This window comes from Gorilla gorilla, chromosome 16 (genome assembly GCF_029281585.2).
Source record: "Gorilla gorilla gorilla isolate KB3781 chromosome 16, NHGRI_mGorGor1-v2.1_pri, whole genome shotgun sequence".
In the NCBI taxonomy this organism is placed as follows: Eukaryota; Metazoa; Chordata; class Mammalia; order Primates; family Hominidae; genus Gorilla; species Gorilla gorilla.
The window spans coordinates 78311698-78337862 of NC_073240.2; the positions used below are offsets into that span (position 1 = coordinate 78311698).

The window sequence follows — 26165 nt, forward strand, 5'->3', positions numbered from 1 at the left end:
GAGTATTAAATAGTTTCTTCAGATAGTCTGATCACTCACTGCTGGAGAAAAATCAACCACGCAAATTGGTACTGCTACAAATGTGAGGTCTACAATCTGAAATAAACAGGTCCTCAATGCTAACTAACAATCCTTCTTCAGTTTCCTAGTCATGTAACTAACAATCCTTCTTCAGTTTCCTAGTCATGTGTCTGTCTACCTCTCTCTCCCTTACCTCCACCCCATCCGCTGTTAGCCATTCCCTTGGAAGCCGTTTATAAAGAGTATGTATAAACTACAGACTTCCTTTTTTTCCATTCCTTTCACAGGGGTGGATTAATTTTACCTGGCTTTTTTGTTTGTGTGTGTGTTTTTTAAGAGATAGGGTCTCATTATGTTGCCCAGGCTGGCCTTCAACTTCTGGGTTCAAGCGATCCTCCTGCCCCAGCCTACTGAGTAGATGGGACTACAGGCACATGCCACAGCACTTGGCCTCACATACATTGTTTAAAAACTCCTATTCTACCACGTTCCCTTCACTCTTAGCAGATGATCAAAAATTACACAAGACATGTCATCAACTCTTCCTTCCTGCCCTGTCAGTTACAAACTTATTTACATTGCCATCCATCTCCTTCCTTTCTGCTCACTGGAAAAGTGAGACTACCTTCTACTTAAGACCAACTTCTCTACCTACGCCCTGGATCCCATTCCTTATTACCTTCAAATCCCTGTCTCCATCCACCAGCCAGTCTCCCACGCCCACCAAACACACACATATACACTCTTCTTCAGTTTCTCCCTCTCCAGTGGCTCTTTCCAGGCTCACATTAAGCATGTCCAAGATTCTCTAAATCCCAAGTAGCTCCCCCTGCTTACAGACTCCTTCAGAGTCCTTTGTTGAAAACATTGTACCCCTCTCAATTAGCTACACTTACAGTTGTCATTCACTTTTCAACACCCACCCCCATGCATTACAATGTAGCTAAGTGCTCTAGCTGAAGTTATAAAAGACATTCTAATCACCAAGTCTCAGAGACTTCATTCGGTCTTTATCTTACTTTTCCTTTTGGAGGCAGGATACAGTGTTGACCACTCCCAGCCCTTGAAATAATATTCTCCCTCAGCTTCCATGACAAATCTCTATTTCCTTTTTTCATCTTTGGTCTGTCTGGCACAGACGGTTGGCTTCTCTTCAGCTGCTTGCCCAATCTACTCAGCGGATCACAACAGAAATGTAGGAATCATCCAAAATCTTCAATCTTGCTCAATTCTATAATCTAAATAGATTTATCCTGTCCCGTTAATAATACTTCCTAAATCTCTCATAGAGCCACTCCCTCTTCTACACTCTTCATCATTTCTCACCAGGAATAGCTTCCTAACTGGTCCTTGCTTCCAGTTTTGTCCCTCTCTAATTCAATATTCACTTCACTGTCAAAATGGCAGGTCTAAAATACAAATCTGATTCTACCACAGCATAATTTTTTTTCCCCACTAAATCCCCGCAACTTTTGGAATTAAGTTAAAGTTATTAACTTGGTTCACAAGACAATCATTGATTTGGCTTATTACTTCATCCACCCCTGTTCTAAAGCTGTGCTGCTGCTGTCCACTCACCTGCAGCTATTGAGTATGTGAATGTAGTTGTCCAAATTGAGATGTGCTATAAGTGTAAATTACATACCAGATTCTGAAAACAGTAGAAAATTATGCACCAGATTCTGAAGACAGTATGAAAATGGAAATGTCATATTTCAATATTACTTTTTATACTGAAGGCATGTTGAAATGATATTTTGGATATACTGAGTTTATATTATTAAAATTAATTTCACTTTTTACTTTTTAAAATGTGGTTACTAGAAAATTTTAAATTGTATATGTAACATATTTGTGGCTTGTATTAAATTTTATAGGACAGCACTGGTATAAGATGTACTTTCCCTCTTTCTGGACCTAGTTAACTCTTACCTATTATTGAAGATTAGCTCAGGTAACACTCTAAGATGCATTCTAGACACCCTCCACCCATCCCCCCAAGTCTGAGTCAGCTACCCCTCCTCTGTGCTTCCATCCATAGGAATGTGTGCACGCCCCTGTCATACTATAATTATTGGTTATCACCTATCTTCTCCTCCTCAACTGTAAACTCCTTGCAAAAAGGAATCTCATATTCTGCAATACTCAGGTCCTACCTACCACCATGCCTGGCACTTAAAAGGTACTCAAACATTTGTCAAACAAATGTAAACTATCTATTCCTGGCCTGAAGGTTACTAGGATTTCTACTTCACTAAGGAAAACAAACCAGCCTTGAGGGAACCTAGAAAGTACCAGGAGCTTTAGTAATGAAAGGACTAGGAAGGAGAGTGGGGTGGGGGGATGCGGGGCGGGGCGGGGCGGGGTGGGAGGGGGGCAAGCGGTAGGAATCACAGTAAAGAGATCAGCAAACGACAGAATAACGCTCATCACACACATCTGCCTCTTACACTGAAAACACGGATTTGCAACACTGATATGGAGCCTTGTACTCACACTTGGCATACCAGGGGCCACAGTTTGGTTCCTAAATTACTTAAACAACCCATCCAACAAAAGGGTATGATTTGGCAGGTATCAACACAAATGGCTAGGGCCCAGCACCTGTTCCACTTAAACAGCACATCAGTACAGTTAAAAAGAACAACAAATCTCTCTCATGAAACAAATGCTAATCTCATGATGCTTCACCACGGAACAATTTAGAAAAGTTATTACATGAAATGTGCCAAAGCATGAATTTATAGCTGATGCTTATTTGGCAAATATGGCTGGCACTGCTAGATGTTGAAAAACATGTATGCAAATAAGCAAATAAAAGTTTTTAAGCTCTCAGACTTAAATATTTACATTACCATAAATGTACAAAGATAAATGTTTATATGAGTACACGTATAATGCATTCCAGGAACATATTTTTTAATGTGATTGTCGGCAAACAGTTATGAAGTGGCATTATTTCTTCATGGGCCTTCAGGGTACTCTTAAAAATGAATTTTGAATGTTAATAGGCTACAAACATTATTGTGAAAGTTTCTGTGTACTATCAACTGGATAAAACGAATAGTTGAGGTATCATAATAGCTCAAAGTGATCTTATCTTTTTCTTTCACCAAAACATTTCTCTTCCAACCCTAGAACACAGTCACACATAAATTTTAGCCTCTAAGTTGGGACAGGAGTGGGGGGGTAGTGAGGGAAAAGAAGGAACACACATTAAAAAGCCTTAAAGAAAATAATTTGACATTTTTTCCCACATAATGTAGTCATGTTAGAGAATCCAAAATAAAGACATGATAAAATATTTCCCTTTCCCCCCCGACAGCAATGAAAAGGGGATGTTTGTTTTTTCACATAGTTTGTGAGTTGGTCATATCCAAAATTCACTAGCAATGCTATGACTTCTACTTCCATTGTTCATCTCTGGGCTGAGGCTATAACCCTCAACTTTGAAGCCAAGAAAATGTACCATATCTGCCATTACAGTTTACTAAATAAATCACCAAAGAGAAGTCCCAGGCAAGTCAGAAAGTAATTAGGGTCGTCAGTGAATTGAGCTATCTAGAAATGCTCTGAGATTACGAGAGAAGCCATCATGAAGTGAGTATCCAAGATTGCTCATGGAAAGTTTTACCCCGGTGGATAATTCACGTTTTTCACTTCCACACTGCAGAGAGCAATATGGGTTCTCTGACTACACACATCACTACATCACTTCATTTATCGGGGGAAAAAAAAAAAAAAAAAGACGCTGTGGCTGAACAAAAATCAGTAGGTAGGCCCCAAAACAGAATCCTCAAGGCAATCCCAACTCAGGTGAAAAGCTGTTCACGTACATCATCCAATGACCTAAAAATAGTCTTTTATGTAAGTCTCTAAGTATTTAATTCAACGTATGATCTTACCACATTCAACAGAGGCAGAAAAAAAATGAATTAGGTTTTCTATAGCAAGGCCAATAAAGATGAAATCATAGTTTTCCTCTAACTCATCACTACCCCCTCAACGCCAGCCTTCCAATAACTCCATTCCACAGCTCTCAAATTCCTGAACTTGGATCTTTAAAAAACAACGAATCGCAAAAAGTAACATTTAACAGGCCAGAGGCAGGCGGGGGAGGAGGGTCTCTCCCGGTGCTCTCAGCAATCTTTAACGTAGCCAAAGGAGGAAAAAACGAAATCAAGCTCCCAGACGGATGGTGCATGCGACGAGAGGGGAGGGGGCAGACGCGGTTCAGACGGCAAGTCCCCATCGAAGAAGGAAAAAAAAGTTGCAAGAACGGATGAGTCAAAGGGCAGAAAAGAAAAAAACTGAGCAGCCGAACCACTCACAACCCCCAAACGACCCCGCCAGCCCACACGTTCGCGGGCTCCCCAGCCGCGGCGCGAAGGGAGCAGGCAGGGAGCCATCCGGCTCCGTCCCGACGCTGCCGGCGAGGCTGCGCCGATGCTCCCGGGTGCGGGAGCGGGCTGACCGTGTGGACCCGGCAGGAGCCAGAGAAGCCCTTCCTGCCCCGGCCTCCCCGCGTCCAGCTCCTCCAGGCTTCACTTTCCCCCGCAACCTCCCAGCCGCGCCCGGGGGCGTCCCTCGCGGCAGGTCCCAACTTTCCTTCCTCTGGGGGGCGTCGCGCTCCCGGGGCCGCCGCCGAGGGAGGGGGCAGGGGCGGCAGGGGGCGCGCGGCACCGGCGGGGCGCGGGGGTGGCCGGGGAGCTAGAGCCCGCGCCGGGCGGGACGCACCGGCCGCCAGAGCCCCGGCGGCGGCGCCACCCAGAATCCGCGCCGCCACCCAGAACCCGCGCCGCCCCGCCCGGATTCCCCCGGGTCAGCGCCCTCAACCCTGGTCCCACAGCCGGCGCGTGAGTAGAAGACAACCGAGGGGACGCGGACAGCCGGGCCGCTGTTACCTGAGGGGCGCACACGCCGCCGCAGCGACCACCATCACCGTCCGTCCCGTCCCCTTCCTGGTGACCACGGCCGCCGCCGCCGAGCAACTGACACTGACTAACAACAACTAACTAACTACTCGCAGCGGCCGAGTCCACCGCGCGCTCCCGGCCGGCCGCCCGCCGCCCGCCGCCCGCCCAGCCCACCAGCCTGCCCGCCTCCTCTCGGCCCCGCGCGCCGCCCCTCCGCGCGCGCCCTCGCCCGCTCGCCGCGCTCCTGGAGCCGTGAGCACGCGCGCGCTCACGGGCCCCGGTCGTCTCCCAGGTCTCCCTCAGCCCCAGCGGGAGGAGTCACCGCCAGGCCCCTCCTCTCTGCCTTCCAACCTCCAGAGGACCAGACCTAAAGGGCGCCTGATTGGCTGCGGAGGGCGGGGCTAAGACAAGGGGCGGGGCTGCCGAGACCTTGGGCCCGCGTGAGGGAAAATTTGGGTTCGATTAAGCCGCAGAGGAAAAGACCAGGGGAGTCTGGGCCCATTTGGGCGTCGGGGCCCGCTAGGTCAGCCGTCATCGAATACAGAATATGTTTTCGAGGACGCTAATATGTAGTCATGACCAATTTCAGTTCTTCTACTTTCTGGGGGCCTTCGCAATAAAAAAAAAAAAACTACATCTCCCAGAAACCTCCACGAAAATAAGGCTCACCTTGCGTAACCACGTAGTCCTTCGCCGCATTGGGGCAAAATAATCCCTTCATTTTTGTGAAGGTACCGTGGAAAATATTTCATTTGTCTCCTCACCGGAGCAATTGTAAATGCTATGCGGTAAGAGGAGTTACCTGTGGAAAGGTGGTTAAGAGATTAAGTAAAGAAAAGGAAAGGACACCAAAATGAAGTGCTGCGGAAGAATTTTTGTCCAGCTGTGAGACGACGAGTGCGTGAAGTGAAGGCGATTGAGAGGGGCTGAGGGAATTGTCCTCTGTGCAAGGGACTTTCTTTTGGCCCTAGGCCCCTTCCTGCCCTTGTCGTCAGCAGGTCAGTAAGCAAGGCGAGCTTGGGGGTGGCCCCAGTCGAGATGCCCTTCACCCCTTGAAGATCACCCCTCTTTTGGTGGTGGTGGTACTGGTTTGTCTCGGTTGGAGGCCGGCTGAATGGGGGCGCCTCAACTTCCGGTTGGGGGAGGGGAGGAAGGCCGTCCTGGGGAGGGGGGACACCCTCACTTCCTGTGGGGGGGTGGTGAAGGTTTGGGGGTGTCCAACCCACTTCCAGTGCTGGTGAGGGCTTGAAAAGGTGGTGCTTGGTGCCATTCGCGGAGACATTATCTTGCAGCTTGGGGATTGTGTTTTATGTGAAAAGTTAGATTATTCCAAGTTGTGCTGAACACCAACCTGCAGTCAGAATTTATGAGTTTCTTTCCACGTGGAAGATGGAGCATTTCCTCCCCAGCAAAATTGTCTGTTTTCTTCAAAGAATTCGAAAGCCCTTGTTAAAAATCTCTATGCACCTCTGCAAGACGACATAGCTTGTGTGACTGATGAATTGCTACTCAAGTCCAGCCTTGGCTGGGTGAAGTGTGGTGCCCTCTGCCTTGACATGCAACAGGAAATCTAGCTTCTCTTTTAAGGAGATAACTTTTTATTTAGGGGACTGAATATTTTACATAAAATCTAGGGCATTTTCATCTTAGCAGAATGAAAGTATCACACTGAAGTACTCAAATTTGATGTTACCTTAACTGATAAAATTGACATCTTAAATTATTAGGCCTGTTGATTTTGGGCTACGGGTTTTGCCCTGTGCCTGAGAACAGCTTCTTCAGCCTTAAAAATTCTTATGTGTAGCTTACACGTAACATTTGTGAAAGTTGTATTTTATTACATTTTCCTCCTTTGTAATTTAATTCATCACTGATTTTTAAATGGTATCTGTTCTTTGTGGTTTTAAAGTATAAAGCAAGGGTCATGAGACTCAGCTCAGATTCTAAACAGGAAAAAGTTGGCTCACAAAGGACAAAAGATCAATAAGAACTTTCTGGTTTTCAGTGGCTCATTTTTAATAAACTATATGTGAGGCGGTAATAAACACTCAATAATTTTGATTCCTTGGCTTCTGTTGTCAGATAACACAATACTTAGAGGGGTGTGTGTCTGTGTATTGAAGGAATCAATCTATTTGAAGCTTACTTTGTGAAATCTGAATAATGTTAGTAATTTTAGGATATATATCAGTGAACCTAGAACTGTATTGTCTTGCAAGAATTTTTGAAGTAATAAGGCCTGTGTACTTTTTCTTTTGGGATTGTACTTAATCTAGCCTCAGACTCTGCGATTATTTTAATTCTATAATAGTTTTTTTAAAAAGCTGGTTGGTCACGCCTGTAATCACAGCACTTTGGGAGGCCTAGGCGGGCAGATCACAAGGTCAGGAGTTCGAGACCAGCCTGGCCAGCATGGTGAAACCCCGTCTCTACTAAAAATACAAAAATTAGCTGGGCGTGGTGGCGTGTGCCTGTAGTCCCAGCTACTCAGGAGGCTGAGGCAGGAGAATTGCTTGAACCCGGGAGGCGGAGGTTGCAGTGAGCCAAGATCGCTCCACTGCACTCCAGCCTGGGCGACAGTGAGACTCCGTCTCAAAAATAGATAAATAAATAAATAGCTGTTTGGGTTAGAGGTCATTAGAAAATATGTTTTAAACCAAATATTACAGTAAAAAAAAAATACATGTTTTAGTCTTCTGTGGTCACTTTTAAAAAAGAATCTAAGACCTTAAAATCAAGTATGATTTATATTTTGAAAGACCACACAATTGCTGCAGTAGTTGACTGAAAAAGCAAGATAAAACATTGTCTTTGTGGTTATTAATAGGTTAGGAACATGTAGACTGCCCAAAGTAAGAATTAATTGATTAAAGAAAAAGTGTTCACTATCTTCTATATTAATGTAATATAGAAGAAAATATAATATGGTCACCCTGACAAATGAAACTGTAGTGTTAGGAATTATTGAAGTATGGAAAGATTGTAGAACTAAATGAAAAAAATAGAGAATATCATGTTAAAATACTGATTGAGATAGAGTAATATTGCCTTTTGGAAACTGTCTTTATTAAATTGGTCTTTATGATACTCCATGGAAGAAACACAGTATAATAGAAATAAGAAAAATTGTTGCAGCTGAAAGACTTGAGCAGCTTGAAGAACTGTTTAGAAGAAAGCAATATATAAAGTACCTATCTGAAAGAAGGTATTTTGTGATAAGTGGCAGTTATTCATTGGTTCCATCAAAGAAGAAATATTAGAAAAGCTTGTGAAAAATAGAGAGGGAAGGTCCATAGAACCTGTTTTTATTCTTTTTAAAAATGTTTCTTTAGAGAGGCTTGCTGTCCTCCAAAGGTTTTTTTTTTTCTTAATGCCCTTTGTGCAGTTTTCTTTGCATGTTTAATAGAAATATAGTATCAAAATTTAAAGAATTAATATTTTTGTACATGTACTGTTACTTCAAGTTAATGAATTTGAGATTTCATTCCATTACTTGCCATATATATATAACAAAGAAAGTGTCAAATCTTTTTTTCAAATACTTGGATTAGATAACCATTTTCTTTTCCAGAGACAGTCATTGGATACACTGCTCACAGCAGTTTGAAATATTAAGACCGTAGGTCACAATTCTGGATTCCATCTGACTGAAATTCGATTATCCACAGAGATGTTATACATAATACGGAAGTGTCTTTTCATTCTTTCATCTACTTTTCTTTATAAAATCAGGCTAATGTTTTGCAACTGTTGCTTTCCTTGTTTGTCGTTTTGGTGGTGGTTTGTTTTTGTTGTTGTTTTTGCCATAGGGTTGAGGATTAAAGAAAGTATCTTAAGAACCTGAATGGTTTTTCACCTTACTGCTTTGCTGTCTTTATTTCATAGCCTTCACAGGTATTCAAATGAGAATACCCCTTACGTGACTTTTCATTATTTAAGCAAAAGTTTAGAGTGTCTACTATATGCCAGTCACTGTTCTCAAGGACTTTGAATACAGTAAATACGGCCAAATATTCATATTCTACTGTAGTTTACTCTCTAATTTACAAATTAAAACTAGAATTTTGCTCCCTTGGTATTCCTAAATAAGATCTATGTTATGATCGTTGTTCAGACTGGGTAAAGAAGCAGCCCTAAACTTGATCTCTCCTGGTCTTAATCTCTAAGCCATTCTAAACCCAGATTTGAATGTTTCAGCCTAATTTTTCTCCAGACCATAGAAGCCCCTGTGTTAAATATGCAGTCCCTTTCATTGATACATGTGTCATTTTCCTACCATTCTAGCTTCTTTTGTATTGTGAAAACAAATGAGAGTGAACAGTGGGGAAAATATGGGATCAGATAGGCCCAAATTCAGCACTGGTCTCTGCATTTTACTGGCTGAGCTTACTAGCTTGGTAACCATGAGCAATTTATTTGACCTCCCTAAGCCTCAGTTTTCCTAAATCCAAATGGGGTTGTTTGGTGGAATCAGAATGTTGTATGTAAATCTCCTGGTCCAATGCCTGGTGCCAGAAGCTTCATTAATGCAATTATCTTACCCCCAATCTTGCTTCTGCTATTCTGGCTATTGTGATTTGCCCACATGTCTGTTTTAAGCTTTACATTTTCCCCACAGTATGGGATGCAATGGTAGACTGACTGAGCTTCAGCCTTGTCCCCCTATCAGCATGCTCACATAGTTGTCAAGATTTAATTTTTTTTCCTTGTGGGAAGGAGAAATCACTAATTTCCATGATTAGAAGATATACAAAATAGAAAAGTTTCAAGAAAAGGAATCTTAATCTTGGCACAAATCACAAAGGTAATTTGAATTGTTACAGGCAGACTTTCAACTCATTCTCCTAAACTTATTTAAATACGAAAACCAAAAATGAAGACCTTTCACGCTATGATCATACCTCACATTATTCATCTACACATCCAAACGGGATCGCCTCTGGGGGGAAAAAAATCTGTACTGCACCCAGCATTAATATTTTTTTTTGCTCATGCTATTTTCTGCCTGAAACACTCTTTTTTCCTAGGAATCCCCATCTATCAAAATGCCACTTTATTTGAGGTCGTTTCTCAAGTACCACATTTAAGAAATATTTTCTGATATCCATCCTCTTCTACACTCTCCCAAACTGTACATGTTCTGTCCATTAACTCTCCAGAGCATTATACCTTTCTTACAGCACTTACTGTCCAGTGCTCCTCTTGTTTGTTTTTATTGCGTTGTTGTAGGTAGAGTTTATGCCTTCCCTAAAAGGCTGCAGACTAGATCTTATTCCACTCTGTACTGTCATACCTGGCACAAGACCATTCACATCATAGGTATTCAGTAAATATTTGTGGACGTGAGCTGGCTCTTGGAGTATGACAAAACTGATCAATAACTTTTGTCCACAATTATGCCCAGCATCAGCACAATGGCTACCATACATTAGACACTCAAATATCTATAAAATGAAAGAGTGAATAGTAAGTCATCATTCTCTCATTTGGGAGCTTCTTAGGGTGTCAGATAAGCATATATTAAGCACCTCCTATATAACTGGAGCTGTAAGAACTGATCTCTGCTCCTCAATTTAATTGGAAAAAAGTAAATTGTTACTAATGTCTGCAGACTTTGAAGATGGTAGGTGTTTGAGTAGGAATGGCATGGAGAGCTTAGTATAGAATTGTTTGCATTGTGAGAGATACCCTCTGCTACCTGAACTCAGAAACCAAATAGACTTTGATATCAAATATTTGGACACTTAACTTGTATTTCCACTCCTAGGTATATATCCAAGAGAACTTAAAACATGTTCACACAAAAACTTGCACACAAATATTTGTAGCAGCCTTATTTGTGAAAGGCAAACTCAAATGTCCATTAATTATTGGATGACTAAACAAAATGTGATATAGCCATACAATGGAATATTATTCAGCAACAAAGAGAAACAAAGTAGCAATACCTGCTGTAACATGGATAAAACTTGAAAATATTAAAGTGAAAGAAGTCACATACAAAAGGCAACATATTGTGTGATTCCATTTATTTGAGATGTCTAGATTAGGCAAAACTAATAGAGACAGAAAGTACATTAGTGGATGGGAATGGGAGTGACTGCTAGTATGGAGTTTCCTTTGGAAGTGATGAAAATGTGCCAGAATTAGATAGTGGTGGTGGTTGCATAACCTTATATACTAAAATATCTTGTATACTAATATACAGTTGACACCTGAACAATGAGGGGATTAGGGGTACTAACCCCTGTGTTGTCAAAAATCCATGTATAACTTCTGACTCCCCAAAAAGTTAACTACGTAAATAGCTTACTGTTGACTGGAAGCCTTACCAATAGCATAAATAGTTGATTAACACATGTTTTGTGTGTTACATGTACTATGTACTGTATTCTTACAATAAAGTAAGCTAGAGAAAGAAAATGTTACTAAGAAAATGATAAGGAAGATAATGATAATATGTTTACTATTTATTATTCATTAAGTGGAAGTGGATTATCATAAAGGTATTCATCCTTGTCATCTTCACATTGAGTAGGCTGAGAAGGAGGAAGAGGAAAGGTTGGTCTTACTGTCTCAAGTGGTGGAGGCAGAAGAAAATCAGCGTATAAGTAGACTCATGCAGTTCAACCCATGTTGTTCAAGGGTCAACTGTACAAAAAAAATTCTGAAATATACACTAAAGGGGTCAGTTTTATGGTATGTGAATTATATCTAAAAGAGAGAGATACTTAGACTTGAAGAATAGAGAATTTTGAATGGGGCCAGAAGAAAGAAGCAAGAGGTGTGAAAGCAAGGAAATGATCATTCTTTCTCAGATCCTAGAGAGAAATATAAGCAGCTAGGTACAGGGCTAAAGGTATGTTAAGGATCAGGTGAGGATGGATATGAGGATAGCTTCTGGGTTTTTGTCTTAATGTAGCAGGGATTTTGGTAAATACTTAGACTACAGAGGTATTAACAAAGGAGAAAAACATCTTATGACCTTGAAGGAAGCTTCAGATTTCTTCTTGATTAGGTCAAGGATGTGGTATATGGTCTTTTTGGTTTCTGTGTTACGGTCAGCTGAGTTTAAAGAGTGGAAGTATTCTAAGGTAAGGAGTCTAGTAGCAATCAAAACAAAGTTACTGGGGAAGATGGGAGAAAAGAGACTAGACAAAGATGTTAGAATTTGATTCTAAAGCTCTCCTCAGGTAATAAAAATAGATAAATCTTAATGAGAAGGAACCAAGGGCAGTGATTTGGAGAAGTCAGTACAAATAAAGGTATTCATTTGAAGAAATATTTGAGTGCCTTTTATGTGCCAGGCACTATTAAATAAAACTATAGCTATTTTCCTTATTTGACTTTTTTTCTGAAGATAAAATCTTATGAGTGTGATTAATGGTTCTACAAGCATGGGTAGTTCTAGATATGATACCTACATTTCCCTAAAAGATTGTACTGATTTTTAATGATAACAGCAATGTATAAGGATGTTGTTTTCACCACGATTTTACCAGCAAAATTATTTGGCTAGTTGAACACACATAAAATTATTGTTCTCTTTGCTTATAATCTGGTAAGTGTTTCCATACCTTGGAACCTGGATCTGTTGGAACATGAAGGAATTCAGGACCCTTATACGTGTTACTCCATATGGCTTCTTTAAAGGATATGGATTTTTGAGGATCCTAGAAATCAAAATTCTCTAATTTTATTCAGTTCAAAAAAAACTTTTATTCAGTGCTGCTGTCCTTATTTTCTGAATAATATTCAGATTCAGACCACACTGAGCCATAATTCCAATTCCCACTTGACTAACATTTATGTAGTATTGTGCTAGGCACTACATGTTATCTTAATTCTAATAATTTGGCATTTTTCCGTATGAGAAAAATAAGATTTAGAAAGATTAGATTACTTGCCCAAAATCACTTAACCAGTAAGTGGTAGAGATAGGATTTGAATGCAGATCCTCTAAGGCCAGTGTTTATTCTCATACTGCATGATCCCTCAGTATCACTACTAAAATTTACTGGAGGATAATGGAAATTGGAAAATCTGAACTGGAACTTGGGACAATCAAGCACTGACTTACCTGTGTTCATAATGAAGCATTTAGCAGAGATGTTGTTTGTTGTTTTGTTTTGTTTTTACTGGGGAGGCTATAGTACATAAACAGAGTGAAAGATCTTGGTATAGTTAAACCCACATTTTCAAGGCCTTCTGTGTTCTCCCTGATGATCAGGTACCTACTACCCCAAAATCTGTGATGGTAACAAAGAAGGAGGAAGGCAGCTGTAGAAAAGCAACTGCCTTTGGGTATACACAGTAAGATTTATGTGATTGTAGAAAGAGCAGGCAAATGGCTTGGCCTTCAGAGAATCCCACAAAGTAAAGTAACCTTTTAAAATAGTAACTTAAAGTCTGACATAAGATTCATAACAGGATATTCATCACAAGATAAGATATTCAAAGCATAGCATGTAAGACATTCAAAGCATATCAGCAAAAAAGGAGAGATTCCTTCATTTTTATTGAAGTATGGTATACTCACAAAACAAATTTAATATCAGGAATATAAAACAAGAGATACGATGTTCCAATTCTGGCTTTAGTCGGATATTATAAAATTTAATCCCAATTTATAGATAAGGCAATTCAAGGCTCGAGATTACACACCAAATAAGTGGACTCTAGGCTGGGTGTGGTGGCTTCTGTAATCCCAACACTTTGGGAAGCCAAGGCAGAAGGATCGCCTTAGCCCAGGAGTTTGGGACCGGCTTGGGCAACATAGTGAGATGCTGTCTCTACAAAAAATAAAAAATAGCCAGACATGGTGGTATATACACATGTGGTCGTAGCTACTCAGGAGGCTGAGGCCAGAGGATCGCGTAAGCCCAGGAGTTCAAGGCTGTGAGCTGTTATCGAGCCACTGCACTCCAACCTGGGCTACAGAGCAAGACTCTGTCTCAAAAAAAAAAAAAAAAAGGAGGGGGGAGCCTCTAGAACATAGGCCTTTAATCTGTGTGGTTGTTTTGCAATTTATATGTATAATTTTTAAATAATATGTTGGCCAGGCACAGTGGTTTGTATCTATAATCTCAACACTTTGGGAGGCTGAGACAGGAGGATTGCTTGAGGCCAGGAGTTTGAGACTAACGCAGGCAACATAGCAAGACCCCATCTCTACTAAACAAAATAATAATAATTTAATATGGTGGTTTTTTTTGTTTTTTTGAGACGGAGTCTTGCTCTGTCTCCCAGGCTGGAGTGCAGTGGCGCTAGTGAGCTCATGCAATTCTCCTGCCTCAGCCTCCCAAGTAGCTGGGATTACAAGCGCTTGCCTGCTTCAAAAGAAATGATTTCCAGCACCCCATTTTTTCTTTTCCAGCCTCAAAATTCATATCTCCTTTTTTTTCCCCCATGTCCACATGTCCTTCATTCCTATACTTCATAGCTTTAATCCCTGTTCTCTTGATACAAACCTTCATGTTTGTTGCTTGGTGGCATCATAATTATCATAACTTTTTGGCTTAATAACAGTAGCAGTTATATCAACAAATAATGTTCATACTTTTGAGCCAGTAATTCCACATATAGAACTTTATTCTGAGAAAATACTTTAAATAAGAAAAATAGTTAAAGGCACAAAATGTTAATAGCACTGATATCTATACTGTCTAAAACTTGAAACCTTCTAAATATTCAACAATATAATAATGCCTAAGCAAATTATTGCCTATCTACTCAGTGGGCTGTAAGACATTCATTTTTCACAATAGCGTCTTTAAGAATACATTGAAAGATGTTGTAAGAATGTTTTTGCAAAAATGAAAAGGAGAAACATCAGAAGAAAACAAAGTAGAAAAACTAATGTGATTGGTGTCTATTTCTGAAGCATTTATATTTTCTGTATAATAATAATTTACATTTACTGACCACTTACTGGTGTCAGGAACAATACTCAAGCAACATTATAGAAGCAACAATTTGTAGTTATTGAAAACTGGTGTTCTAGAATCAAATCTGAGCTTCATCACTTACTAATATGTGGTCTTGAAAAGGAAATGGAGGATAACTATATCTACATTAAATTATTAAATCTATATTAAAGTATTTGGCACATAGAAAACCTACAATAAGAATGTTTTTGTTATCAGACATTTTATAAATATGTCTCATTTAATCTTCACATCCTCACAGTAACCTCATTAAATAGTGTTAACGTTCATTTTACATGAAAGAAAATTGAAACTTCAAATGTTTAAATACTCTAGGTTAAATAACTTGCCGAATCACTTAACTAATAAGCAGTAGAGTTTTTATTCAGAGCCCAAGCTATGGTTTCCATTTATGACTCTGAGAGATGAGGTTGCTGCAGACTAATGCTTTTGCTAAGAACAGGAAAGATGAGAATTAAAAAGAAAAGTGAAGGCATCAGAGACCTGCTGAGGCATCCAGGACTTAAGAAACCACAACCACAGAACCAAAGGAGCTTCAGAGAAGTGGGCTGATGTTCCGTGCTTCTCTTTTTTCCTAGGAATTTGCTAATTCTTAGAGCATGACAAGATGCTGTGAAACTTAGCAGAGGGTTTCTTCTAAAAGCAGAGAAGCTGTTAGTTTTATGGGGTGGAGCAGACAAAACTTGGATTTTAGAGATCCCCAGGTAGCTAGTTCTTGGGTCAAGATCCCTAGAGAAGGACAGTCCCCAGAAACTATTTTTTAAAACTTGTTTTCCCCTCACAGTGTTTGCTAGGCAGAGTCTAGAACTGTAAGAAAGTTAATTTGTATTGCTTTAAGCCAATAGCTTTGGATAACTTGTTACAGCAACAATATGAAACTATTACAGAGACATGAGGAAATGATGAAGAAGTCTAAAATACATATGACTGGAGGAGAGAAAGTTAGAAGCAGTAATATTTTAAGAGACAGTGATTGAGAATTTTCTAAAACCGATGACAAATATCAAGCCATGGATTTGAAAAGTGCAAGAAACGACAAGCAGAATAAATACAAGGAGTACCACACTTTCATTCTTCATAGTAAAAATAAAACTGTTGAAAGTAACCAGAGGAAAAAAGACACATCATCTTCAAAGGAACAATTAGACTGACATCTGACTTGTCAACAGAAATAATGGGGGCCAGAAAACAATACAATGTAACTTTTTTGTTTGTTTTTTTGCTTTTACCTACTTGGTTTATTTATTTTTTATTTTATTTTATTTTATTTTATTTTGAGATGGAGTCTCCCTCTGTCACCCAGGCTGGAATGCAGTGGCGTGATCTCAGCTCACTGCAACCTTTGCCTCCTGTGTTCAAGCGATTCTCCTGCCTCAGCCTTCCAAGTAGCTGGGATTACAGGTGCATGCCACCACACCCAGCTAATATTTGTATTTTTAGTAGAGACAAGGTTTCACCATGTTGGCCAGGCTGGTCTCGAAGTCCTGACCTCAGGTGATTTGCCTGCCTTGGCCTCCCAAAGTGCTAGAATTACAGGCGTGAGCTACCATGCCCAGCTGGTTTTTTTTGTTTTTTTAATTGACAAAAATTATATGTGTTTATCATGTACAGCATGATGTTTTGAAATATGTATACATTGTGGAATAGCTAAATTCCGCTAATTAACATATGTATTACCTCACACAATTTATGTGGTAAAAACACTGAGCATCTACTCTCTTAGCAATTTTCAAGAATATAATACATTGTTATTAACTATAGTCAACATGTTGTACAATAGATATCTCAAACTTATTCCTCCTATCAAACTGAAATTTTGTGTCCTTTGACCAACATCTTCCCAGCCCCACCCCACCCCTGGTAACTACCATTCTACTCTATACTTCCATGAGTTCAGGTTTTCTAGATTCCACATATGAGATCATATGGTATTTGTCAGTGCCAGGCTAATTTCACTTAACAGATAATGCCCTCCAGGCTCATTCATTTTGTTGCAAATGACAGGATTTCCTTCCTTTTTTTAAAGCTGAATAGTATTCCATTGTGCGTATATACCACATTTTCTGTGTTCATCTGTTGATGGATACTGAGGCTGATTCCATATGTTGGCTATTGTGAATAATCTGGCAATAACCCTGAGAGTGCAGATACCTTTTCAACATAGTGATTTCATTTCCCTTGGATATATTCTGAGAGAGTGCAACCTTTAAGTTCCTTAAAGAAAATAACTGCCAATCTAGAAATCACGATGGCAATTAGAACGCATTTACAACAGCATGATTATGAAAATATGTGTGAATCAGTTAAAGATATACTCAATGAAAAATTTATAGCCTTAAATGCATATATTAGAATAGAAAAAAGTTAAAAATCAGTTATCTAAATACCCATCAAGGTAGGAAAAGAACAGCAAATTAAACCCAAAGTAAGTAGAAGAAAGGAAATAATAAAAAATAGAAATCAATGAAATAGAAAACAAATTGTTGGCCAGTCGCAGTGGCTCACGCCTGTAATCTCAGCACCTTGGGAGGCCGAGGTGGGTGGATCACCTGAGGTCAGGAGTTTGAGACCAGCTTGGCCAACATGGCAAAAGCCCATCTCTATTAAAAATACAAAAATTAGCTGGGCGTAGTGGCAGGTGCCTGTAATCCCAGCTACTCAGGAGGCTGAGGCAGGAGAATCACTTGAACCCTGGAGGCGGAGGTTGCAGTAAGCCGAGATCGCACCATTGCACTCCAACCTGGGCAACAAGAGCGAAACTCCGACTCAAAAAAAAAAAAAAAAAAGACAACAAATTGGCGTTAGGAAATAACAAGACCAAAAGTTGGTTCCTTAAAAAGATTAGTAAAATGCGTAGACCTCTAGCAATATTGATAAAGAAAAAAAAAGAGCATAAATTACCAGTATCAGGAATGAAAAAGGAAAATTTCTTTACAGATTCTACAGATGTCAAAAAGGTAGGAAGATACTATGAACAACCTTATATAGACAGATTTGAAATTTTAGATGAAATGGATAAATTGTTAAATGCTTTATTAAAATTGGCATATAAAAAATTGACATGTGAAGAAATAGAATATCTGAATACTGTTTTTATCTGTTAAGTAAATTGAATTCAGTATTTAAAATTTTGGCTGGGCATGGTGGCTCATGCCTGTAACATCAGCACTTCAGGAGGCCAAGGCTAGAGAATCATTTAAGTCCAGGAGTTCAAGACCCTGTCTCTACAAGAACATTTTAAAAATTAGCCAGGCATGATAGCATGCACCTATAGTCCTAGCTACTCGGGAGGTAGGAAGATCGGTTTAGGCTAGGAGTTCGAGGATACAGTGGGCTGTGATTGTGCCACTGCACTCCAGCCTGGATGATAGAGACCCTGTCTCTAAAAAAAAAAAAAATTCTTCAAAGAAAACCAGGTCTACCTGACTTCACTGGTGAATTCTTACAAATATTTAAAGAAGAAATAACCCCAGTGTTACTCAAACTCTTCAATAGAATACAAGTCGTTTTATGAGATCATCTAAGCCTTAATGCCAAGGGCTGGCAGCGATATTTTGAGAGAAGATATTTACAGAGCAATCTCTTTCGTGAACCTAAATGTGTTACTTGGGAATATAGGAACTCTAAAAGAGTCTATAGACAAACTATTAGAATTAATAAGCAAACTTATACGAGCAACCAACAGTTAGAAAGTGAAATTTTTAAAATGCCATTTACAATAGAATCAAACAAATCAAATTTAAGTCTTGTAAGATCTTTACACAGAAAACTATAAAACAGAGAGAGAAACAAGATATAATAGGTAGTCATAGATTGGAAGACTTGGTATTGTAAAGGTATCATTTCTCTCCAAATTGCTCTACAGATTAAATGGAATCCTAATAAAATCTCAGGTGATTTGTGTACATGATGGAAGGAGGGACTTACAAGTTGATTCTAAAATTCACATAGACATGAAAAAGACTAAGTAGTCAAGACGAACTTGAACAAAGTTGTAAGACTTTATCAGATAACAGGATTTATTATAAAGCTACAGTAATTACAATGTGGTAATGGCGCAAGGATAGACAGATCTGTGGAACATAATTGAGAGCCCAGAAACAATCCCATATGTATGTAACTAATTTATGACAACAGTAGCATCCACCACAGTAGGGGAGGGATGGATTTTTCATTGAATGGTGCCTGGTTGTGTGTGGAAGGGGCAGGGAATGAATCTTGACCCCTTACCTCACAACATATACAAAAATCAGGTCTAGTTGGATTATAGAGCTAAATGTGAAAGAAAAATTTAGGGAGAAACTGGAAAACACCTTTATGATCTTGGAGTAGGTAATGATCCGAAAAGGAAGGAGTTTATGAAATTAAAAACTTCATAAACCCATGAAATTGGAGTTTATGAAATTAAAAACTTACCTTCAAAAGACATTATTATGAGAGTGAAAACAGTAGTCACAGAGTGAGAATACATATTTGTAATACATGTATTCAACAAGGGACTTGGAGAGCTCTTACAGATAAATAGGAAAAAACAAATAATCAAATTTTGAAAAGGACAAAATACTTCAATAGGCACTCCACAAAAGAAACTATCCAAAGGCCAATATGCACCCAGCTATTTTATTTACATCAAATAAGTGCAAATTAAAGCCACAGTGAGATACTTGGGACCTCTCAGTATCTTGAGACCTCTCACTACATCCCCACTGAAATGGCTAAAATTAAAAAGATTGAGAATATCAAGTATTGATGATGTGAAGACACTGAAACTCATATGTTTCTGGTAGGTGTGTATATTTTTACAGCCATTTTGGAAAACAATTTGGCCGTATATTCCAAAGGTGATCATACACCCTCTGACCCTCTGACCCAGCTGTTCCTAGGTATACACCCAACAGAAATTTATATGTTCACCAAAAGACACAAATGGACAAGAATGTTCATAGTAGCATCATTCTTAATAGCCCAAATGTCCATCGAAATAGAATGCGTAAACAAATGTTTCTTGTATCTACATGGATGATCACCAAGCATAATATCAAGCAAAAGAAGCCAGATAAGTGCATGTAAGTACAAATAATTACATAGTATATGAATAAAGTTCAGAAACAAGCAGAACAAATCTTAGAAGTCATAGTAATTACTTTTACAGGGATATGAATGGGAAGGGGCATAAGGTGGGGGATTTCTGCTTGTTGTAATATTCTGTTTATTCTGATAGGGCTACAGGTGATACAGTCTATGAAAAGTTGTCAAGCTGTACACTTAAAATTTGCATAATTTTTGTTTTATAGTCTATTTATTTTGGAGACAGTCTTCTCTGTCACCCAGGCTGGAGTGCTGTGGCGCGATCTTGGCTCACTGCAGCCTCCGCCTACTGGGCTCAAGCAGTTCTGCCTCAGCCTCCCAAGTTGCTGGGACTACAGACGCGTGCCACCATGCCTGGCTAAATTCTTTTATTGTATTTTTTTTAAGTAGAGATGGGGTTTCACCATGTTGGCCAGGCTGCTCTCAAACACCTGACGTCAAGTGATCCGCCCGCCTCGGCCTCCCAAAATGCTAGGATTACAGGTGTGAGCCACTGCACCCAGCCATTTGTTTTGTACTTTAAGTTTACTTAAACCCTCCACTCCCTCAGTGACTTGAAGGACTATATTATTTTTCTCTACATTCCCTATACACAAACCATGTAGGTGGTATGCTTCTACCCCACCATTCCATCAAAAGGGCTCTATTAGGTTACTAATAACTTCCATGTTGTCAAAAAACTTGGGCATCTTTTACATTCTCATTTAACCTCAGTAACATGTAGGTGCATCTTTTTTTTTTTTCTTGAGATAGTCTGACACCACGCATTCATGCTTTGAAATACTATCTACTATACTTGCTGGAAACTCCTAAACTCCTGTCTCCATCTCAGACTTTTGTTCTGTATACAGAGTACAACTTGATATTTTATCTCAAAGCCATCTTAAAATGAACATGTCTAATCTTAATACTTTTTCTACTTCTACATCTCGAGTATTCCTTATCTCCATAAATGACAACTCAGTCTACTAATTTCTTCGTTAAAAATCTTGGGCTCATTCTTGAGACCTCTTACTAATCCCCTTACCTGTTCAACACACACACTTACACACACCCCTATCCAGACCACTGCAAGATTCTATTGATTCTACTTCCTAAATATATCTCAGGTCCACCCTCTTTGCTACATCTCCACTGTTGTTATCCTTTTCTAAGCCACCGTCATGCTATGGTGGACTGGTGGACTATTGCAGTAACTACTTCCCTACTGATCTTTATAGATCCATTCTCTTTTTTTTTTTTTTTTTTCGTCCCCCAAGATGGAGAGTCTTACTCCGTTGCCCAGGCTGGAGTGCAGTGGCATGTTCTCGGCTCATTGCATCCTCTGCCTCCCAGGTTCAAGCAATTCTCCTGCCTCAGCCTCCCAAGTAGCTGGGGCCATGGGTGTGCACTACCATGCCCAGCTTATTTTTGTATTTTTAGTAGAGACTGGGTCTCACCATGTTGGCCAGGCTTGTCTCAAACTCCCAATCTCAAGTAATCCACCTGCCTCAGCCTCCCAAAGTGCTGGGATTCAGGTGTGAGCCACCACGCCTGGCCTCTAGATCCATTCTTACACATCTATTCTTTACACAGAAGTCAGAATGAACCTTTAGAAAGCATAAATGTCACATCATGCCCCTCCTTAAAATTTCTCCTTAAAATTCCTCAGAGGTTTACTCTTATACTTTGGGGAAAACCCGGATTTCTGACATGGCCCCAGATCTGTTCTGGATTTGGTTCCTGTCTACCTGTCTTTGTTGCTTTCCTCTCTGGCTCATTTTTCTCCAGCCACAAGCCGCCTTTCACTTCCTCCAAAGCATCAAGTTCTCTCTCACCTCTGGGTCCTAATAAGCTAATTCCTCAGTATGCAATGTGCCTACTTAACATTTAGCTCTCAGGTTATGTGTTCCTTCTTCAAAGAGGTCCCCTGTCTAAATGAAATCTCCCCTGTTATTCTATAGCTTTCTGTTCTTTTCCTTCAGAGCATTTTAAACAAATTTAAAGTTTATTTATTGGTATATTTGCTGAACGTCTTTCACCTCCAACTGTAGTTTTTCATGAGGGCAGAGACAATTTGTTCACCGTTGTATTGCTGGTATCTTAACCATGTACCTGGTACATATTATTGAAAATATGTAATGAATAAGAAAATAGATCATGCCATCCTGGGTAAACTATAGGTAGGGAAGTACTTCATAGGTGTGTGCTGTGCCCTGAGAGCATGAAGGGGTTGCTTGTTTCCTCTGGTTTTTTGATGTTTTTGAAGTTTTTGATGATTAGTCTTCTCAGTGCTAAGCTAAATTGGCAGTGTGTGCAGATTTTATTTAAGCCCCCGCAGAGGAATACACCTACCCACATTTTTTAGATTGAAACTTTTTTTTGTTTTTTGAGATGGAGTTTCACTCTTGTTGCCCAGGCTGGAGTGCGGTGGCGTGATCTCAGCTCACAGCAACCTCTGCCTCCTGGGTTCAAGCGATTCTCCTGCCTCAGCCTCCTGAGTAGCTGGGATTACAGGCATGCGCCACCACACCTGACTAATGTTTGTATTTTTCTAGTAGAGATGGGGTTTCACCATGTTGGCCAGGCTGGTCTTGAACTCCTGACCTCAGATGATCTCCCTGCCTTGGCCTCCCAAAGTGTTGGGATTACATGTGTGAGCCACCGTGTGCAGCCCTAAGTTGAAACTCTTTAAAAGTAAAGGTAGAGAGTTCTCAGTAGCAGTCTTGACTAAATAACTTTGTCTTCTTTTCTAGAACTGCAATTTTGTTCATTTTTTTGAGACAAGATCTGGCTCTGTGGCCCAAGCTGGAGTGCAGTGGCATGATAACTCACTGCAGCCTTGAACTCCTAGGCAAAAGTGATCCTCCCGCCTCAGCCTCCCAAGTACCTTGGGCTGCAAGCTCATACCACCACACCAGGCTAGGTTTTTAGTTTTATTTATTTATTTATTTTTTTTTTAGAGACAGGATCTTGCTATGTTGCCCAGGCTGGTCTCAAACTCCTGGGCTCAAGCGATCCTCCCACCTTGGCCTCCCAGAGAGCTGGGATTACAGGTGTGAGCGACTGGACCCAGCCAAACTGCAATTTTAAAAAAATATATAAGGGCCCTACAAAGAAAAGTTAGTCTAATCGCATTTGGTTACTCCTGCGATTTACAATATTGTTTGTAAATATTAACTATTTTAGTCACATAAATATGCCATAATGCAACCACAGTAAGTATATGACATGTCTTTTAATCAGAATAATCAGAATAAAGCAAAAAATGACCATATTTCACAATATTAATGTATTCACGTGTTTTATAGGTTATACACATCTATTATGATTTGATATTACAAGATATTCTGCATTTTCTTATATAGCTTGGGTTTGCTTTCTCCATCTTAGATGTAGTTTTTAATTATTGTTTTTGAAGCTGGCTTTAATACAATAAGATGCTTAATTGTACGTTTGGTAGAAAATTATAAGCACAACAATTTGAAACAGCTTTCAGGCTACTAGCATTTCCCAAAACCCATGAAAAAATGCCTGTTTACTACCAATTTTAAACCAGATAAATTTCATTTCAAGAGAAAATGTTTTCAAGTTTCTTTTTTTTTTTGAGACGGAGTCTCCTCTGTCACCCAGGCTGGAGTGCAGTGGCGTGATCTCGGCTCACTGCAAGCTCCGCCTCCCTGGTTCACACCATTCTCCTGCCTCAGCCTCCCGAGTAGCTAGGACTGCAGGCGCCTGTCACCACGCCCGGCTAATTTTTTTGTATTTTTTTAGTAGAGACGGGATATCACCGTGTTAGCCAGGATGGTCTCGATCTCCTTACCTCGTGATCCACCTGCCTCAGCCTCCCAAAGTGCTGGGATTACAGGCATGAGCCACCGCACCCGGCCGTAGGTTTGGAGTTCATTATAAAGAAAAAGTTTACAATTGTCAGAGCTATTGAGAAGTGGGAGTAGACATTCCCAAGAGAGACTTTCAGGTTGGGGGCTGAGCCTTGGTTGTATGATTGGACTCAGTGATCTTTGTAGGACCTTCTAATCTTGGAATTCTCATCTTAACCAATGCTGCTTTTTTTCTTTTACTTTTTAAAACTGTGGTACATACAGTAAAGTACAAAAATCAATGAATTTTTACATAGATATATATGTGCCTGTGAATATTTTCATCATTCTAGGAGGCTCTTCAGTCATTACCTTCTCTCTCCCCACCAGAGATAACCACTATTCTGATTTCTGTCACTATACCGTTGTTTTACTTGTTATTGAGCTTCATATAAATATATTCATAGAATATTTATTCTCGTGGGTCTGGCTTCTTGGCTCATCATTATATCTATGAAATTCATCCATGTTGCATGTAGCAGTAGTTCAATCTGTATAGTATTCCACTGATTTCATTGTAGGACTATATCATAACGTATCCATGCTACTGTTGATGGACACATGGGTTGGTTCCACTTTGAGGCTATTATTTAAAAAGCTGCTATGAACATTCGATACATGTCTTCTGTTGGTTATATACACTCATTTCTCTATGATATATTACTAGGAATGGAGTTGCTGGTTCATAGGATAGGTGTATTTTAACAGGTATTGCTAAATAGTTTTCCAAAGTGATTGTCCCCATTTAGATTCCCAGTAGCACCGTCAGAGAATTTCAGTTCCTCTCCATCCTTGCTACCACTGTGTGTTGTCATTTTTTTTTTTATTTTAGCCATTCTGGTGGGTATATAATACTGTCTCTTTTTCTATAGCTATTGATCATTTGGATAGTCTCTTTATGAAGTGCTTGCTTTGTATTTAGCCCCCTTTTTTAAAAAAAATGGGTCATTTATTTTTAATCTTAGTGATATTTAGGAGTTCTTCATATATTCTAAATATGAGTCTTTAGGGAATATATGTATTACAAATATAATTTCCCAGTCTGTGGCTTGCCTTTTTACTCCTTTAACATGATCTTCTGATGAACAGACATTCTTAACTATAGTGAACTCCAATTTGTCACTTTTCTCTAATGTGGTTAGTGCTTTGTCCTCTTTAAGAAATCTTTGCCTAGCCTAAGATCATGAAGACATTTAGACCAGCAATTCTTAAATTGTGGTATTAAACTAGATAATAGTGAACTTTTGTTGGTTTACACACACAAAAAGAAGTAAATGGATAGAAATGTACTATTTTCTCCCATAATTTATTTTGAAACCTTGGGTATTAACTATAAATAAGTAGATAATGATGTTACTTAAATCTGAAATTTATTAACTGAGAAAGTGTCAGTTAGGATAGGCTAGGTTATTGCTATTTATATTGCTATGGTAATAAACAACCACAAAATCTCAGTGGCTTTCTTTTCTCACTTATGCTATTTGTCCAAAGTGGGTCAACATGGGGCTATGCTTTTTGTGGTCACTTAGACAACCAGGCGGATGTAAACTCCATTATAATATATACTTCCACAGTCACTGTATTCAGGGGAAGGAAACATGGCAAATTGCTTATAGACTCAGATTTTCTGCCCAGAAGAATCATATGTCACTCACTTTCATTGCCCATGAGTTACATGGTCCTTATGTCTTCTCTGAGGCAGTGAGGAAGTTTCCTCTTATGTTTCTGAAAGGAGATCTAAATATTTTTGAATAGCCATAGTGACTATCACAGTAAACATTCGTAAGTTACTTAACCCCTCTGTGGATCAGTTTGTTCACTATAAAATAGGAGCTAATGATAATATCTACTTGATACGGCAGATGTGAGGATTAAGTGGTATCATACACATATAGCTCTTAAAATAGTGCCTGGTACTTAGTAAGCAATAAATTCTTGCTGCAATTATTGCTATCATTATTGTTATTAGGCTCTTACTATATGATGACACCATACTACCTGCTTTATTTACACAGATTACTTCTTGAGATAACTTCTATATAGTATGTACTATTACTCTTCTCATTTATAGGACAAGAAAACCTTGGTTTGGAGCTTTTGACTAGCTTGCCCAAGTTCCACAGCTAATACGTAGAAGATGAGATTGGAATCTAGGCAGTCTGACTCCAGAGCCCTCAGTATAAACTGAGACTCCCTCCCAGATAGCAAATAAATATGAACAGAATTCAGAAATGCATACCATGCTTAGAGAACTCTGTGTTTGTTTGTGTACATATATGTTTATGGTTGTGATTTTATATTGAATTTTTAATATATTCCTATTTTCTGCTAGT

At 39.5% G+C, this 26165-nt stretch overlaps 2 protein-coding genes across 50 annotated transcripts in view; one reads left to right on the forward strand and one right to left on the reverse strand.

Annotated features, from left to right (window-relative positions):
* Positions 1 to 5126, reverse strand: part of PEAK1 (pseudopodium enriched atypical kinase 1) — a 310954-nt gene extending 305828 nt beyond the window's left edge. For 20 of the 49 annotated variants that reach the window (XM_063699068.1, XM_063699062.1, XM_055363884.2 and 17 more), the window contains exon 1: positions 4926 to 5099. The gene's annotated coding sequence lies outside the window, so the exon portion shown is untranslated. Of the gene's footprint in view, positions 1 to 4925 lie in introns of all 49 variants that reach the window. The other 29 variants (XM_063699084.1, XM_063699088.1, XM_063699087.1 and 26 more) reach the window with 8 other exon arrangements.
* A 60-nt stretch (positions 5127 to 5186) lies between these two features.
* Positions 5187 to 26165, forward strand: part of HMG20A (high mobility group 20A) — a 65275-nt gene continuing 44296 nt past the window's right edge. The window contains exon 1 of the mRNA XM_004056583.5: positions 5187 to 5935. The gene's annotated coding sequence lies outside the window, so the exon portion shown is untranslated. The remainder of the gene's footprint in view (positions 5936 to 26165) is intronic.